The sequence below is a fragment of the Cinclus cinclus genome, chromosome 2, assembly GCF_963662255.1.
Source record: "Cinclus cinclus chromosome 2, bCinCin1.1, whole genome shotgun sequence".
Classification (NCBI taxonomy): Eukaryota; Metazoa; Chordata; class Aves; order Passeriformes; family Cinclidae; genus Cinclus; species Cinclus cinclus.
The window spans coordinates 84662976-84681100 of record NC_085047.1 but is presented as its reverse complement, the minus strand read 5'-3'; positions in this window follow the sequence as shown (position 1 = coordinate 84681100).

Below are 18125 nucleotides of genomic sequence, written 5' to 3'. Positions count from 1 at the left end.
GCCCAGGGGTAACCTAGAGAAAATAAACCAGCTAGTCAACAATATGGCACAGACTGCTGGCAACTGGCTCCCATTTGAAGGGATTGCTCTGTACATCTGCCCTTTTGTAAGTATTTATTATGTTTTACCTATATTTAACCTATACCACACTTGATGATATTAAACTAATAGGATTTTAAAATAGCCATTCCATGGTTAAGTGCTCACCTTGTGAAGCATATAAAAATGTGCTGATGACTGATTGCTATGGTAAAATTCTCTACCTGACTTCAGCAAAAGTTGGTCTGAGCTCCCTCTTAGTAATCAGGCATTGTTTAACTTTGTTTTTGAAATGCAGAGTAGTGGTGGAATAGAAATAAATGCAGAATTTGGAATTTAAATATTTTGATTTATATAGGTTGTGATAGCCTGCCTTTGATGCAGCTCAGGACACAGTTAGCTTTCTGGGCTGTGAGAACCATTGCCAGCTCATGTCCAGCCTGTCATCCAACAGCAGCCTCAAGTCCTTCTTGTCAGGGCTGCTCTTGGTCACTGCACTGTGACTGATCCAGGGTGTTGCAGATAATCTGTATCAGAAGCAGGAAACCAACTCCATTTCCTCAATGTCAGTTCAGTGATTTACCCACTGCAGAATCAGTGAAAAAAAAATTAAATTATAGTGGAATCTGAAATTTGGGGAAGCTTTCCAATGACTCTACGGGGTTTTAAAGAGAGGAGTTACTTCATTTTTTGGCATTAAATCTGTATAGTTGTGTTCAGGCCAAGCATTTATTTTCCACTTCAGAAACTGCCTCAAGGCTCAGTGGTTTTTTGCCAGCTCTTCCTTTGCTGGTATACACTAGCTTGATGAAATAGTTGCCTTTCTGTTTTGTATTATAACATTAACACAAAAAACACACAAACATTAACAAAAGTATTTGAGAAATTATTAGGAAAAAAATGAGGGTGCTCTCTTTCTTACATGGAGATGAGAGAAGAAATGAGAAGTTTTGCAAGCCCTCAGATAAAGAATATGTAAATAAGAAGATTATTCACCTTCAGTTTTTGCTTTCTTACCAATATCTCTATGATCTTTCTATCAAGAAAGCTTAGAAATAGAATAATGGAAAATTATTTTGTTCTACAATGGTGCTGGTTTGCTGTTTTCATTTTCTCTTAAAAACCTTTCCCTAATTCTGCTTTCCCAAAGGAAGGAAAGTGCATGGAGACCTATTTATATAGCTCCAGCACTTGTATCTTCATCCCAGGTACCTGGTGATTCCCCCAGTAACTCTCTATGTAAAAATAAATAAATAAATAAACAAATGTAAATATATTTTTAATAATAAAGAACTAAATTTCCTTCCTAGATGTAGGAGAAATGTTAGATGGTTTTGAAGGCCTCCAGTGGGAAATCTACTCCAACAAAAATGAATTTTTAAACTTTGCAATGTCAATAACTAAGTGCTTACTTTTGGTAAATTTGGGCTTTTTTGGACATCTTTTAAACACCTTCTTCCTTTTATTGCTGACTCTTAATTGAGGAAGACTGGTCCAACAGGTGGATGCTTAACTATTAGCCCAACCAAATCCCCAAATCACAAATAAAACAAAGGCAGAATTCTTTGCATGTGGGACAGCTCCCTTATTTTTACATCTCTGTGTGGCATACAAACCCTATTTATCACATATTTTTGACCATCTCTACTAAAATCAACTTGGCATATCAAAGATCTCCTGTCATTGTTTCTGCTTATGCTAAATTTAATTTTTCTTAGGCTACAAGACCAGATCAGGTGAATGATTCAAGTAGTGCTGGACTGTGTAAGTTTAAACCTTTCTTATGTGCCTTAGAGAAACAACTCTGAGATCAGCATAGTCAGAAAGGATTGAAGAAAATGTTTATTGATATAATTTTTAATACTAGCCAGACAAGAAGATTTTCCAGTGATACATTGCCTGAGGGTAACCATCCTTAGACAGTACTGAAATATTCCTTCATTCTGTACTGTGTGTACCACCTGTGTACTGAATGTTTGTGTTATCTTTGATATAAGAAACAAGTCTGGGGAACAATAAGACCTTAGTGGACATTTTATGTCTTTTTTAAAAGAAAAGAGCACTAACTACCACCTCTGCTAAGTTTTGCATTTGTTGATCCACATCAGTCCAAACTGGAGGACAAAGAGGACTTCCAAAGACCACCTTTGTGATGAACACCAATGCCTGGGTGGAAAGGAGGTCCAGGCCCATGGAAGAGAAAATGAAGGATCTGGCTGGTGCCTGAGCAGGTGTGTTTGTCTAGGATAGCTACAGTAAGGCTGCTTCTTGCTTCATTGGGGTGCACTGGAGATGTGGAGGAGTTTTGGGGCTATTTTGACAGGAGAGAAGATGGGGGCAAGACTTCATTCCTAACAGAGCTGGCCTTTGTTTGATTTCCTGCTTATAGAATAACTATGTTTTCTAAGCTCTTTGCTTGTAAAATACCTGTGGTTCTGAGTATAACAGAAGAATAGAAGAATAAATTTGCTCCTTATACAGGAAAGTAATTTGATGTAATACCTATCCAAGGGACAAGTTATCACAAGCTCCAATACTCTGTCTATCCACTCCTGTGCTTCCTTTCCTGTGTTTAACTGTTTTATCTATCATCTATTACTGAAAATACTTACTCCTGTAGAGTTTCTTATGGCTTTACAAGGCAATTCTGCTTGCTGATTCTCTGTCTAGATAGTCACATATTGAATCATAGAAACATAGAATGGCTTGGGTTGGAAGGGACCTGTAAGACCATCTAGTTCCAACTCTTCTGCTGTGGGCAGGGACACCTTCAACTCGACTGGTCTGCTCAGAGCTCCATCCACTGGCCTTGAGCTCTTCCAGTGAAGGGGTGCTTGTCTGGGCAACCTGCTCCAGTGCCTCACCACCCTCACAGTGAAGAATTTCTTCCTAATATCCAACGTAAACCCACTCTCTTTCAGTTTAAATCTGTTTTAAAGCCATATTGCTCTTCTACTTTCTCCTCTTGGCACTAAAAGACTTAATTGTCTTTTAAATAAATTTTAAAAAAATGAAGGTTACTGAGGTGCTTAGGAGATGGGAAAGTTACTTATCAGTGCAGCACCTGAAGGAATCTAATCTTAGGAACTAGGGTGGGATTCTGGAAGCTTTACTAAAAGATCAAGAAACCAAATATACTTCAGGTCTTCCAAAGCATTAACTATGTGATAAGACCACCTTCCAGCACTTTTGGAGCCCTTTAACAATGGCTCAAAATTAAGCTGTGCTCTGTGCTCACAATTAAAATTGATTCCAAAAGAGATTAAGCTGGCTAACCAGCACCTATTTAAAAGAATAAACTGTGATTAAGGACTTCTTACTTGTTTGATGTAAAGGCACTGGTTTCACAAGCATTACTTCACCTGACAATAGGACCAGGGGCACCCCACGAGGATAGGAAAGGCACCCTCACCTCAATAACATATAACTGCCTACACTAAGTCCCACCACGTTCTTGTGTGCTCCTCTCACACATGCAGCAAAGATAGTCTGTGTAAACCTGTCATTTCCCAGCAGTCATCCTGCTAAATACCATAGTCCTGCACTGTGGCCATCAGAGAATCAGAAATCAACAGCAGAGACACCAAGTGTCTGTGACCCAGCAGGTAAAAATGCTCATACAGTCTTTGCCACCCAATACAGCAGGCAACTGAAGGATAACACAACACTTAATGTAGCAGCAAAATTAAAGGAAGGGTGTTCTTTCTGATGGAAGACAACTTCAGCTAACTTAGTTAAGTCTAAGATAACACTTAAGTTCTTATGAATTCCTGATGGCACTTGCAAGGAGAGGTTTCTCTGTGTTCAGTACAGAAGCCATTTGAAGCATTCTATTCCTTTAGGATTAAGCCCATCTTTACATCCCTAAGACAAGTGCAAATACCTGTTATTCGCTGTTGAGCTGTTTTAAGTAGTTTCTGGAAAACACTAGGTCATCTCTTATATCCTTCCCATTGTTCTGTTTCCTGCAAGAAGTGTTTACCCTAAAGAGTAAGCTGGTGAGGCCTCCATGATTTATGGTGCAGGTGGCTATATGCTTTTAAGTTCTATGGCCCTAAAAGTATCTAGAACTTGAAAATCTTCCTCACTTCATCTATCTAAAACTTAGGTCAAAACTGTGCATTTACCAGTCTTGAAAAGAAGACATTATAATGACGTAGAGGCAATTCTGTGCTTTCCAAATCTCTTCATTCTGGATCTTTACAGATATAGACAGAAATCAAGGAGTTGATTACATCCAATATTCAGAATGCCTAAAAAAACTTTGTTGTAGAATGAAAGCTGAAATGCTAATATATGATCCCAAACCCCGTATATAATCTGATGGAGAATAAAGTATTTTCTGGGTTCTGCTATAAAACCCATTTGTGATGCATACACAGTAGGGAAAAGAAGACTCTTCTTCCTTGTGTTCTGTTTGAAGAACACCTAGGATCTTGAAGTCTGTCTAGGATATAACTTCAACTTGCAAGCTTTACATTTTATAATTTGCATTATGTTTGACTAGTAATTATTTGAAATAACAAGTTCCATATCTGCCTCCTCTATGGACATTTGACCTGTGTGCTGGTACATGACAAATATAATACTGCAATATTACTATTTTATTCTTATGCTGTATTTTTATGAACTGTAAAAATCTCCAGGCTTGTTTAAATAAAATGGTGTTTGCATTTAGTGTTATAGAATTACCATAATTTTGCATTGTATGTGTGTGTATATATGTATAAATATTTAATGTTTCTGCTCATAGCACTGAAACTAGCATAATTACCTAGATTTGGTATATTTGGGGAATTTCATATAAAGAAATGTCATGTTTTCAGGGGAAAATGTCCAGCTGTGTTGAAAAAGGTGTGCTTCTAATGTAAGAGGTCACCTCAGTATTCTCCCTTTCTTGTGATTTAGTGATGTTATCGTGACTTTAAACAGGACATACATAAGCAGCCAGCAGCCTGGCATACTCCAAGATCCACTGATTTCCAGTGTTCAGACCCTTCAGCTCTGAAGGCAAACCCCAGACTGACTGAAGACAAGCACATGGACTATCTAGACATATTCACTCTCTGATGCCATATCAGTAGCACATGAAATTACATTACTTGCAAGATCTCAGGTGCTCTGGGTTGTGCTGTTGATGACTGAAGCTATTCTGAAACAGACTTTTGTCTTCTTATCAAGCAAAACATGTGCTAGCCATAAAATTTGCAAAATTTGGCCTTTGGATGCAAGACAGACCTTTAAATTTCATCTTATTCCCAAGGTTTGTAGCATAAAAAAAAGAACTGCAGGGGAAGGAAAGATTGTTATATGCTGCGAAAAGTTACTGGGGATAATGAAGAATATCTGCTGGGAAAAGAAATACAGCAGATTGCTTGAAAAATTTTTGCTTTTTTTAATCTGGAAAAATGTTCCATATTGAAGAAGTAAAGTGAGCAAATAAAGGAGAGATTTTTGTATATTCATTGACAATGTGAGGAATGGATGAGAATTTGAGGCTGGAATGTCCATTAAAGAGTGGCCATTAGAGAAAGGATTTGTGATAATTCCAGTACAAGATGGAGGAATAGCAGCTGAGTTATACCAGGTAGACTTCAATAAAAGCTGTTGAAGGGTTAGTGCTTTACAAAAAATACATACAATAACTCAATATCCATCCACAGGCATATACAACCCCACTGTGAAAAAAGAGAGGAAGTGCAGTAAGAAATCAGCTTGATTAAAGCATGAACTGTGCATGAACCTTAGACACAATAAAGGATCAACCTGGAAGCAGAAACTAGGTCAGGCTATTGAGGATGAGTGATAAATATAGCATGAAGATAGAGGAACAAACTTTTAAAAAATAAAAGCTCCAAACAGGATACATTTGCCAAGAGGTATAAATAATTTTAGAAGTGCAGTTTTAACAGAGGGAAGGTGAAGGCAAGGATTAATTAGTCAGCTGTTCAGAAGAGAGGAAAAGATATTTCTAGATGATATTGAGATGGTGAAATTCTGTAAATTTTTTTGTGCCTCTGTCTTTAGAAGAATGATCATTTTCAATTGAAGGATATTGTAGTCCATATCAGTGATATAAGTAAAGATGTTAACTTTGAATGGGAAAAGAAAAAAATTAGTTTTTTGCGTCAGTGAGGGATTATGAGTTTCCTCATTAAGATATTAAAGAACTTCACAAGGAATATTGGATAATAATTTTTTACCTGAGAACATGTTATAGGCAGGGAATGTCTTGAAAGGCTCATGAAGAAAAAGATAGCAAATGTCTTTAAATGAGGAGAAAGGAAGATTAGGGTATGATTCAGCCACTAGCTTAATTTCTGCTTTTAGAAAATGTTTTAAAAAATGACAAAACAAATTATTTGTTAGTACTGAAAGAAAACAAGGATGTGAGCAGCAGCCAATAAGAAATTGTCAAATACATGTAATTTCCTCCTACAGCAGAACAGAATTTGAAAACTATGCAATGCCTTGTCATGTCAGCTATCTCTTTATTCTGTCAGCGACCTGTTCATCTCCAGCAGGTACCATTTGAAAGAGCTGTAGATTAAATTTGTCTAAGATTGTAGTTTGCTTGAGCTGCATAAAGCACCAGTTTATTGAGTTTGTTTGTGTTGTGTGCTGAAGTATTGACAAGTCAATACCTGAAAGTCAAAGAAACAGTTGGTGTTGATGTCATGTTCTCCTGCACCAAAACAAGACTCGTGCAAGCTGTAAAGGGGTGGGTGGTTTTTGGGCTACCTCCCAAATGCTTTGTCACATTCTGCACAGCAGGGAGCAAGCAGACTAACTTTGGCTTTAAGAAAGAGTACCACAGAAACCCCTGACTGTGCTATCTCGGCCTATGGAAGGTTGTACCTTTGCTGGCCTTGAACAATTTGGAATGGTGTCTTCCAGTCTGGGATCTCTTAATGCTTTGCAGACCTTGCTCCTGGGGTTGCTACCCAAAGCAGTGTGCTCTTGTTGCCTCTGCCAGTCTTCAACCCTGTGCCAGAGTTCTTTTCGCTGGAAGACACAATTCCAAATCTTGATAACCTTCGATGAAAGGTTATTGCTTTGAAACCAACAAATTCTTCACTATGTGGTCAAGAGAAACAGGCAGCTTTAGAGTGTAACTCAGCAGACTGATTTTAGAGGCTAATGAATTGCACACTTTTAATTAATTGCTCCCTTTGATTGCAAAATAAGTCCTATCTGTGTAGTGCTTATCTGGGTAGTGCATCAGTAGATGTCTCTGCTGCAGGCATCTGTGAAACTGATTGAGCTGAATTCCTCTTCTGTGTTCTGGTGACCTGGACTTGCCCCTCCAGTGTTGGTCAAAATGTTACCTGTGAGACCACTGAGCACTATCATCGGCTAGAGCCTTTGGGTGGTGAGGCTGTGTAGTGGCAGTGATCACTTCTACTTTCCCAGTGCTTGGAGGGCTTCTCCAAGCTCTCTTCTCAGGAGGAAATTTGTTTAGTTTGGCACAGGAACCCCTGTGTTAAGGGATCCCTCTGTTAAGAATCCCTCTGTTAAGGGATGCTGGAGGCTAACATTGCTCAATTTGTTTCCTCTAATTTGATAAGAGCTTCCTTTTTCACAATTAATAATTCTCTCTGTAGCTCGTGATGTCCATTACACTGCTGGTATGAGAGTGGGGTCTAAAGGACACCAAAGACACTTGATAAGAGAATCATGAAAAGGTTTGGGTTGAAAAGGACCTTAAAGATCATCTAGTGCCACCTCCCCTACCATGGGCACGCACACTTCCCAGTAGACCAGGTTAGTCCAAGCCCAGCCTGCCCTTGAATGTTGCAAGGGATGAGGCATCCACTATTTATCACAGAACCATAGAGTGTTAATGGTTGGAAGAGACCAAAGAAATTATCTAATCTGGCCCCTTCCTGCCATGGGCATGGACACCTTCCACTAGACCAGGTCTCTCCAAGCTGCATCCTACCTGGCCTTGAGTACTGACAGTGTTGGGGCATTCACAGCCTCCCTGGGCAACCTGTTCCAGTGTCTCACCACACTCGTGGTGAAGAATTTCTTCTGAATATCTAACCTAATCTCCCCCTCTTTCAATTTGTACCCCTTACTCCTTGTCCTATCGCCACAACTTCCCTGAGCATACCTTATTAGAGAAAACTTTGTATAGATACACAAGGACCATCTTCCTGGAAGAGCTGGAGAGACATCAGCATTATCATCTTAACACCCTCGGGTAACTGATGCACACACCAGACTGCTTAAGAACTCCTTAGCAGATTTGAAGAGCCCCAGCAGAACCCCATCTGCTGCCTCCTTCTCCACTAACACCTGGTGGGTTTTGGTGACATTGCAGTATTGGGTCCTGCAATAATTAGTGGGAGTAACTGCTGAGAGAGAGGAAGGCAAAAGTTAGTGCCCAGGAAAGCTGATAGCAAGCTCTTCAGATTCCATCTTTCCTGCTCTGGCTGCTGCTGGTTGTGCTGCATTCTCCCACTCTCTGCCAATGAGGTCTGTTTGTATCCACTTTCACAAGAGTCAGTGGGAGTAAGGTGAGTCAACTTCTTACCACTTCTTCAGTGTAGGTGATCTCTGCTTGGCATGCAGGCATCAAAGCTGCCAGGGTGGTTTTAGGGTGGCTATCCTAGGAATTTGCTCTTGGTTTTCCATAAGAAGCAGGTCACTGAGAATGAGTTGCTGTTTCTAAACTCTGTCACTAAGGACTTCACAGCAGGGCAGATCGCAAACTTCCTGTTTAACAATTGGCTTTATCCATTTCAACCACTCATTTCCAACAGTTGATTGGTGATGCAAAGAGTGTCTTAGGATGAATTATAGTTCATAAGGGACATCTCCTGTCATGTTAGTGACTTTTCTTATAATTAAAACCACATAGAATAATTATATAAACTTCTCATTTATATTCAGCATTTACTTTAAAAGTTTGTGTACTTGAGGGTGAGGGAGAAACTCATGTCAAAAAGTGCTAGATTAATAAAAGTTCCTTCTTTTTTAAAAAAGTAGGGAGTTTTGTTGTTCATTCTTCCTCTATTATAATTCTCAGGATGAGCTAGTGACTAACATGATTCCTCTTCAAACATGTTACTTATAAATATTTCTAAAATCACTTCCCCCTTTAAAAAGCCCCATGATCTGTAATTTGAACTTTTTTTTACCAGGTAAGATAGAAGAGATTGAGTACAGTGATGCAGTGACCTCTGCTGGCATCATCCTTTCTTAGTGAAACTCCTTTTAAATGCTGAAGTTGATACTCCACAAAATAGATGATACATCTGAGACAAGACCTGAGACAGAATCAGTTAATGATGAAGCCATATTCCAGTGCTACATTAAATCTAACATTGTGACTCTTCAAGCAGTCCACAGTTCTTGGGCATAATGACACATGGTGTTGATTTCCTAAAGAAACCCTCAATCATATGTTTTAAATATGCCATAAGAGCTGGATGATTTCTTTTGTACCAGCAGGCTCTGAGTTGGACCAGGTACTGGCTGTCTGTCCTTCTGTGGCAACATAATACTGGGATGTAAAGAAGGTGTGTGCAATGTCAGATGCTCTGGCTCGTGGTGAGCTGTGTGCCACTGCCTGACTCCAGCCTGTTTTGTACTGCCACATCATCCTGAGCCAATATGAGCCATCAGGCACATCTGTTCATGCACTGCTGGCCTGTGTCACCGAACTTCTCCACAACGCCCTGAAGCATCTGCGACCAATTAGCTCCCATTAGAGCTGTTTGTCTCCTGGAGATGGGGTGCTAATTGACAGAAGCATTAAAGGAAGCTGGTGGAGAAAAATGGCAATTTCAAGGCAGTAGTCTCTCTGATTTTAGTTTGGGATAGAATGACTTACTCTTTAGAAATTGCTCTCTACCATAGTCTCTGCTCTGTGGCTCTGATCCTCCTCTGATGAGAATGACTTCCAGGTGCAAGCCACATTTGATTCAGGTGAAACTCCAGGTGATGTAAAGAGCTGATGGGTAAAGCAATCAAAATGCTGCTAAGGAGCATAATACTCTCAGGAAACGGAGGACTGTATGCAGGGAGGAGTGATAGTGGGAGATGTTTATGTGAGCTAGGGCTGTCCTGGTACAAGGAGCTTTCCTTTGCAGTTTGCCCATACAAAGATTAAATACCTTAGAATTTACTGAGGTCTAGAAGATACCTGTATTCCTTTCCAGTCCCCTAGGGGTACCTGCATATACAGCTTGTGTGTATTTAAGAAATTCCCTAGAGACTTCTAGGCTTACTGAGTAACTGTAGGAAAATCTATATTTTGTTTATACTTCTGTCAGTCTGTCCAGGTTGCAAAGTAAAGCTGTGCCTATTGCCTGTGGGCTAACCTGTGGAGATAAGTTTAAAAGTAGAGTGGAGAAAGAAACAGGTTCCCCAGCCCTTGTTTCTTATGTCATGGTTGGCTTTTGTTTTGGAAGGAAACCTGCCTAAGCAAGATGGGAGGGACAGGAATATGAAGGGACATGCCTGCTCAAAGTGGAGGCTGAGCCTCAGCTGCTCTGTCACAATATGAGTCATGTTTTTATTTGTGTTTTTCTGAGCCTGAATTGAGAAAGCTTGCATAAGAAATTTTACAGCTCTTGACATCACTCTGCACTTTTGCAAGACAATAGCCTGACATTTTGCCCTAGGTGTTGGATTAAATAGTAACTAGAGATTGTGCAAATACTTCTCTTAGCCATGATTATCATGCCAAGACCTTGCACAAGCCAGGGACTTCTGTGGCTGGGGTGGTTCCTCTAACCTGTGACAGTAAGATAGCAGTTCAGTCTGTCTGTCTTTCTGTCTGCATCGCTGTTGATTGGCTTTTCTTTGAAAACATTGGTAGAAAGCCCACACAGGAGGACCTGAGGGAAGAACCACATCCTGACCACCAATGCTTGGCCCCAGGGTGAACCTGGGTGGTACACAGAGCCCATACTGAGCAAAAATAAGCTGCAAGTACACCATTCTCCTGTTGTACATGAACATATCACTGGTTTTGGCTCTCTAAGGTGTCACATTCTGGTAAGCAAGGCAATGAATAAGAACACAGACATCTGCATAAATGTGCTTGCACAGTTGTATCCTAGATTTCCTTTAAGTTACACTCTCCTAAACTCTGTTTGTGAGAGCAAAGGGAGTTGAGACTGTAGGAGCAAACAAACTCTCATTTCTCAACCTCATGCTAATAGCTGCAAGCCTGGAATAATTTGGGGATTTTTTTTGCTTACACAACAGCTGAGGGCTATTGGGTGAAGAGTGAGTTTCACATATTTTGATGCCTTATGGATATGTTCTCAGAAAAATTTTTATGCTTTTAGGACTATTGTTTTCCCCTTCACCCAGCCCTGTGGGGATTTATTAGTTTTAACTAAATAATCTCACCATCTCTTTTCAAGCTGCAATAGTAGGAATGTGACACCAGCACTTTCCTTTCTCAGCAGTACACTTAGTGGGTAAAATATGAATGAAGAGTCAGCAGAACTGTGTTCCCCTTTTAGCTGCCCACTTGTGCTCCAGCTGCTGACTTTTGGCTCTTGCAGGGTGGTGTCTTGTGGCTCCTTTTCCTCACAGTTGCCTTACAGTAGTGCTACTGTGACCCACTGTGGGTGCCCATTTCAAATTTGTCTTACTTCCTCTCACATGCAAAAAAAAAAATTTCAATGTCTTTGGCTGCCTCTGCCCTGAAATTCCCTTCTGATTGTCCAGACTGGGGGACCTGCTCAAGCCCTTGTACAGAAATGAGAAACATAGATATTTGTGTGCATGAGACAGGTCTGGAACACTCCTCAACATCAGAGATGAGAGACAGCTCTGTGCCCCAAGATGTAGGCATGGTCCTTGCAGATCATGGGATCCAGTGGGAGAAAGCATGTTTGGAAAGGAGCAACCTGACGTGTATGAGGCAGAGCTTTCTGCATCCCTTGGTTGACTGTATTAAGGAAAGCAGGTGTTTTGAAAGATGACTGAGTTTTCTTGCTGAGACAATTGTCAGTGAAAAGGAAAGGAACAAGCAGCAGGAAGAAAAGCAGGGTTGGAGACTATGGTCATACCACTGAAAAAGTAAGGGCACTTGAAATGTAAGTCTTTAGTACTGTGATGTCCTTAGGAAGAAGGTGGAAAACCACCAGAAAACTTTGGTAGCAGTATGTATCTGTTTGAGCCAATTTGAAGAAGGCTAGACGATGGGCATTCTAGATGGGCTCCTTTCCCCCTGTTGACTTGAGAGGGTTGATAGCTTGTATCCAGAGGCAACTGGCAAGAAGAAAGAGAAGATAGGATGGCAGGAGAAGCAGATGTATGACAGTGAGGCTGCATACACCCTACCTGCTAAAAAGATGCCCCATTTAAAAAATCATGTTAGTCTGGCTAATTCTATGTCCTGTGAGTCTAGGACTGTTTGATTCTAACTGTGTTAGCCTCCTTCTAATTCTGTTTTTCCAGTCACATTTCCTGGTCTGGAACATGGCTGCAGTCTCAAAACACTGCTGGGGCTGCAAGAGCCCTTGCAAGAATCTCCTTTTCAACCTCCTGCCGAAGCCAGGCAGGGATGGGATGGGATGGGATGGGATGGGATGGGATGGGATGGGATGGGATGGGATGGGATGGGATGGGATGGGATGGGATGGGATGGGATGGTCTGCTCAGGGCTTAGTGCACTTGGTGCTGCAATGCAGCTACATGAGGAGATGCAGCAGGGTTTTAGATGTAAAGGCCATAGATTTTTAAAGGTGAATCACCAGGACCATCTTAGACAGAGTACCAGCATCAAGTACACCCTACAGTATACAGCCTTCTGCAAGGGTATCAGCCCCCTCTAGCTATGGCTGTAGGAATAAAGTGAAAAAAATCCCCTTTCTTGAACATTCTGCCCTCTTGGTCTCTGGATGTAGTACTTGGGGACACCGTTTAAAGGTTAACATGGTGTTGCTGGGCTAAAAGCTGGACTCAATGATCTTAGAGGTCGCTTCCCCAACCTTAATGATTTTAGGACTCTCTGTGACCTCCACAAGAGACAAGCAATGTCCACTCCTTTGCATTTGGCCTAAAACCCGAGGTTCTGTTAGACAGGTTATCAAAACATTGAAAAGAAACTGTTTTCAAGAACCTAATGATACAGTTGATGAGATTTTGCTTCAATTCAGCTTGTGGTTGAAAAAGTGCTGTGAGTAAGAAAATAGGAAGAAAAACTGTACCAGATTAGGCAACTGCATAAATCTTATTTCCCTAAAGAAACCCCCTTACCCTTATAAGAAGACCAAAACCAAACCAAACGAGAAAAAAACCCAAAAAACCAAAAAAGAAATAACCCTCCTAGCTGCCAAGTTCTATTTCCTATAAACCATCAATTGTTTGGTTTTGTGTTAACCTCCTTTCCCAGCTACTTGAGCCTTGACCTTCCTTTCAATTTGGTGCAGAGACTGAAAATATGAAAAAATCAGCCTGTAGACTGATATAAAATTTTGTCTACATCAGAGGTCCTGAGGACCATTTCAGGATCAGGAATGTTTCAAATATATTTAGAGCAATATCTTAATCTTTAGTTGATGGTTCTTATCACACCCATGAACTTAGTGAAATTCTTTCATCTTTCTAGCATGGCTGTTCATATAAAAAAGTCAATAAGTGCAACAATGAACAGGGGGCGTGACATCATGTTCTTCACTTGTAACCAGGGAACAGGAAAAACTTGCATTTCAACTTGTCACAAATGTCCTTACTTCCTTTAACTTCTAACATGTATGCTGTAAAAAATGTGTTTATATGCTCCTGTAAGGGACATCTATTACTCAGCTTTATTAATATAAATTGATTAGTTGCCCTTGCCATGATAATTTCAGATAAGAGAGACATGGAGGTATATAACTGAAAGAATGAAATCCAGCTTTGTTTTTATAGAAAAACCATTCAGTCAGGAACATCCTAATCCATGGAAAAGCCAATTGTCAAAATAGTCTTTACACTTACGTCTTGTGTAGGATTTGTTTTGTTTATAAGAGATTGTGGATTTTTTTTTCTCTGGTAAGGCATGGTGGTTACAAGGATCTTATTGCATCTGCAGTCCAACAGAAAGAAAATTGCCATGGAAAATGAAACATGAAAAAAACTACAGTCAGGTATGGTTGGGTCACTGCTAGAGCAGGTTCTCTGTGTCTTGCTTGTGACATTCATGTAGACAGCTGCTGAGCTTCCAGTGCATTGGGATGGCTTCTTACCACTGCTTTTAGTAGAAGGTGGTTTGTTAACATTTTGGGGCTTGGCAACAAATCTGCCTTTATGGCCAGACAACACTGCAGGCTGCTTGTTCTACACAGTGATAGCAACATCCCCTAACTAAAAATGCTATGTAACAACCTGAAGGGTACTTATTATATTATTACAAAGTTTGAAGATAGGCATATTTAGAGTATGTCTGAGTACTGATTAATTAGCTGAGGCAAAAAATCCCATAGCAGAAACTGTTGGTGGGAAAAGTTAACTGGACTGTTTGTATGAACCCTTCCAGGAAAACTGCTAGGAAACTGCTATTCTGGGTGTGCAAGAGTGGAACTACCCTGGTAGCTACAGCCCTTGTGCAGTTTTTCACTGCCACATTCCTGACACAAGTACCAGTGGAAAACAATCTACCAACAGGCAATGTGATTTAGGAGATATAGATAGCAAAAAAAAAAAAAAAAAAAAAAAAAAAAAAAAAAAAAAAAAAGCCTAGTAATATGTATCAAGTAGTTTATAAATAAATGACTCTGCTATTAATTATTGCTCTGTGGTAGAGTGGGAGGTCAACATGGTGCTTTGTTACCTTGCAATAGAATAAGCACATGTAATAGGAGATGAAGTACTTTCTTAGGTTATCTGTCCCCTTGGGAAACTTATATTGTTTTTCTGTTGTAGATTTTAGCGTCTAGTATTAGCAATGTTTGACCCAGACTGACATGAGCTCAGCTTCTACCAGCCCTGCACCTAAATCCTCTGCCATGGATGACTTATGCTGTTTGCAGTGTGAAGTTCTGTTGGAAGATGAACTTTTACTGCAGTTCACTGCAGATCATGCCTGCACTGCCCAAGACATCCATCCTTGCCTGCTTTTGCTATTGTGCCCCAATAGGTGTAAAATGCAGGCAGAGGCCAAAAAGAATCACCAGGTCTGTGAAATTGCAACAGATACAGCTCTGCAGGGGACAGAATAGGACTGGCTCTGCACTGAGGATCCAGTTTATCCCATCTGTATCAGCTTGTAAATCATCTTTATTGCTGAAGCATGGACTTTAAACGGTCTTGCTCCCTTGACAGGTTATGGTTGACAGTACAAATCAACAATGTGTGGACGAAAAAGAATTCACAAGCTTTAGAAGAATATTCAGTTATTTCCCAGCAATCCATTATCAACTCAAGATCACCAAGACTACCACACAGGAGAACCACAGGAGTTAAAGTTTGGATGGCTTAAAGACCCAGATACTGTTACCTCCAACCTTTGTCCAGTACTGGAAATTTGTCCCCAAGGACCCAGGAGCCTAATTTTTACAACTGATCACAGAAAGAAAGGGGGATGCTATTTATGGCACTGAAGGACACAAGACTCACTCCCTCAGCTTCATCAAAGTGATGAATTTAAGCACAAAAAGAGTCCTTCTTCCCCCACCCCATCATGTGCCACCAAGTCAGAAGCTGCACACAGGAAAGACATGGACAGGGCATGGTGTCTTGATGGTCCTGCTTTTCCCAGGGCAATGCTTCAGCCTCATCCTGCCCAGGAAGCTGCCTCTGATGCTGAACTGAGAGCTGCCATTGTGGATGAAAAGTGTGAGTTGAGTCTATAGTTGCTTCAGCTTCTCCAGGGATTGGGACATCAGAGTAGAGGGCTTTGTTTCTGACCTGTTCCAGTTAGGAAAAAAAGACTGAGATTCATGCGGGGCAGGGAGTTACCACAAGTTTGAAGGGTTAGATAACAAACTAACAGCAAAAGGAGGAATGAGGATTCCCTTCTACCTGTAACTTGAAATCCTTTCTAGTGGACAGGAATGCATTTAATTTTTTGTGTCTCCCCTGTTTCTCTGTTAGTTTCTAGCAAGAAAGACCAATTCTCTTCTCAATCATGTTGTCTCAGAAGCTGGGTCTGAGGAGAGTTTTGTTTATCTCCCCCCCTTAAGTTTCTCTTCCTAGTAGGACATTATGAGCAGCTCCCCTGTGCACAATGGAAAGGCTTTTATTTTCTTGTTTTAAACACTGTTAGTGCCAGACATGGAGTAAGTTTGCTGTACCAAAGGTATTTTAGGGCATTCTTCCTGTCAATAATGGTGTAGTTAAGTTGAAATTAAAATCTTGCTTGCTTCTGTTTGAGAAGAAGATTATTTTGCCTGCACCTTGATCCACGACCATTGAAGCTTCTCTTCTATTGGTGGGAATGGATCAAAATGGAAGAATTTGAGGATTTTTCCCCCACATTTTTTTGTTTTAAAAATTTCAGTAAAAATTTTCACTAATAAAATTCAACTCTATGTTTTCCTCTCAGCAAAACTGTACCCCATGTCTGACCACCCCAGCAGCATCTTTACCAACCACAGAATTTTATCACTGGCTTTGCCTGATGCAAATAAAGCCAGGGCTGTTTCTTCGTGATGGAATTGGCATGCTACAATATGTTTGGGCAACCTAAATCCCATCTCAATGCTTCTGCTGAAGGTTTCCTGCCAGCTGGTGCCAGATTGTCACAGGCAAATCACTGATAGGCAGCTGCATGCACAGGGACCAAGTGCAAAGAAGGGCTCCAGACTATCTCCCATCCTCATCACATCCTGCTCACAGCATTGCAGGCTTGAGCAGCCATTGTGGTCTCTAGAAACAAATACAGGGAAGAAGTTTCAAGCTCTCGGCAGGTCTGGGCTGCATTTATCTTTCTAGATCTTGTTATCCAGAGTGACCTCCCTGGTGTTGCAAGCTGCCTCCTCGATGATTACCCCTAGATATACAACCTCTTCTCAGAAATATTAAGCTGTCTGTTTGTTCCAAAGCCAGAAATTAGGTGAAGGTTGAGAGGACTTATCAGTAAGTCAGGACAGGGACAAATACACACATTGCCCAGGGCGTGGCAAACGTCCTCAGAACAAACACCCCAAATCTAGGGAATTCAGTTAAGGTTGTTTAAATGCTTAGTGGTATTTTTGTACATTGCAGCATAAAGGTGTTCCATATCTGAAAATAAAAAACTGGGCTGGAAGACAAAAGTCTCATGCAACATTTCAAATACTGTACATTTTCAAAAAAATGTCATAAACCTCTAATTCATCTGAACAAATGAACTGATTTCTCTCAGACTGAGAACATCATATTTTGGTATGGCTAAATGTTTAAATACATAAAGTCCAGTTTAAGGCTCTAAGACTGCTGCCTCTGTGACTAATATAATAGAAATTTCACTCTGATCCACAGCTATAAACCAGACCTCTGCTCCCATCAGTTCCCACACTGCCTGTTTTGACTCACTCAGATGCTACCAGCTTTAAACCTCTTTAGTACTGAATGCTTCAAAACCTGATAAGCTCCTTCTGGGTAAGTTCTTTGTCTTTTGAGTTCTGTCCTGTCTTTTTAATGCAGACATATTTTTTGTGAGGAGGGTAAATCTTGGCCTTTTTCATGTCCCTGCTTCCTCATCTTGAAATTTGTTTATCATTATTTCTGCAAGTACTGCTAAAAGTTATCCTTGCCTTGACTGCTCCTCAGAAGACATGCTTATTCAGGGCTTTAATAATTTGTTTATTAACTTCCTGTCATTCCTTGGTTTATGGAATTCCTAAATCCCTCCAGAGAGACTGTGATCTCAGAACTAAACCAAGAGCAACTCTGTTGACATCTCTATAATTCCAGCACAAACAAAGAAGAACCGAGACACAAACTCAGACTTGAAAGGGTGGGAATTGGAAGGGTTTTGACAGGGCTTAAGATTTCCTGATAGAGTATTTCTGTTGAGGTGAGACCTGAAAGATCATTTCCACATCACTCAGCAGACACTTCACATTACTAGGGTGTAAAGTCCAGTGTTAAGGCCCTCAGAATAAAACGTGGTATTCCAGTTTTATGGTTCTTTTTGAGTTTTTTTGTTA